At 33.6% G+C, this 1,206-nt stretch overlaps 1 long non-coding RNA gene across 1 annotated transcript in view; it reads right to left on the bottom strand.

Moving 5' to 3' along the window:
- Positions 1-887, bottom strand: part of LOC106518903 (uncharacterized) — a 7,792-nt gene extending 6,905 nt beyond the window's left edge. Inside the window, exons 1-2 of the long non-coding RNA XR_001310377.1 lie at positions 408-887; positions 235-312 (exon numbers count right to left, since the gene is read on the bottom strand). This is a non-coding gene — a long non-coding RNA (uncharacterized LOC106518903). The remainder of the gene's footprint in view (positions 1-234; positions 313-407) is intronic.
- Between the last annotated feature and the right edge of the window lie 319 nt (positions 888-1,206).

The following is a 1,206-nucleotide window of genomic DNA, read 5'->3' as shown; positions in this document are numbered from 1 at the left end:
CTCGTACGCACAACTTAAGAACAAATCTGTGCGTACGAACGGTTCTTGCATGAGGCCCAATCTTTTTGTCAGATACAACCTGGGTAGAAACAAAAGTATGTTTACCAACAAAAATAAAGTGAAAAATTCCACAGTTTCTACATTTTTTTCATTAATCTTGACATAGAGATTTTTTTTGTCATTAAAAATAGTTCTTAGCTCTCAAATTAAAGTCAAATAGTGCCAAATACATACCTCAATGCACACTGGAAACGTTTTTCTTCAGAACACCTTATGAGGTTCTCTGGGCCTCTTCTATCTGCATTCGGTAATCTGAGCACAATACGTTTTAATAAACTGTTGATCAGAGTCCCTTCTCAGTGCAAATGTCCATTTTGTAGGGATTTGACTAAAACAGAGTGGATTACCAGGAAGCTTCATGGTGAGTTTCTCTTTGGTTTGTTCTGATTGTTTTTAGAGCTGACAGCTCGGTCACTGTAGGCAATACCTGTCATGTTTGGAGGTGAGGAGGATCCAAATATGCAGACAGCAGCCAAGCAGCAAGCAGGAAGGTATATTTCAAGGATTTAATAACTTTACCCAAAAAATAAAATTAAAAAAACAAGCTGGCAGGCAGAACCAAACATAAAACCAGGACTGCCGAGCAAGAAACCACATGGATGTAGCAACTGAGAAAGAACTAAACTCTGGTTATACTGGAAGTGGTGATTTATCAGACAAACAGCTGGGCTGATTAGCAGAATGAAGAACAGGTGGGAGACAGAGCAGCGTCCTGGAATTATTTGACTAGTATCAAACCCTAAAATAACCCTAAACCCTAAAATGATTAAAGCAAAATTGTTATTAATGAGAAATGAAATTGTTTAATTTGTTTTTGTATGAGTTACTGTTTGAGGAGTTGATTTTTTTTGTTTTAGTTTTATTTGGTTTATTATTGTTTGAAATTAATATAATTTATTTTTGTAAATAGGAGCAGATATCATAAGATTTTTTTCCTTCTGCTGCCTTTAATTTTATTTKATTTGCATTGTTTTGTTTTATGTAATGTTTTTCAATGAAATGAATAAATAAAAAAAATACATAAAAAAATAAAATATCAGAACAATGCAGTAACACAAAAGAAAAAAACCCCACTGTAATTCAAGAAACGGAGTGAATGAGTTTAAAGATTTTGGTTTTGCTCTGATATAGAGTTTGTATTCATAC

Source organism: Austrofundulus limnaeus, unplaced genomic scaffold (genome assembly GCF_001266775.1).
Source record: "Austrofundulus limnaeus strain Quisiro unplaced genomic scaffold, Austrofundulus_limnaeus-1.0 Scaffold68, whole genome shotgun sequence".
Lineage (NCBI taxonomy): Eukaryota > Metazoa > Chordata > Actinopteri > Cyprinodontiformes > Rivulidae > Austrofundulus > Austrofundulus limnaeus.
Note: the sequence above shows the minus strand (reverse complement) of the source record. Positions and strands in the feature narration are given on the sequence as shown.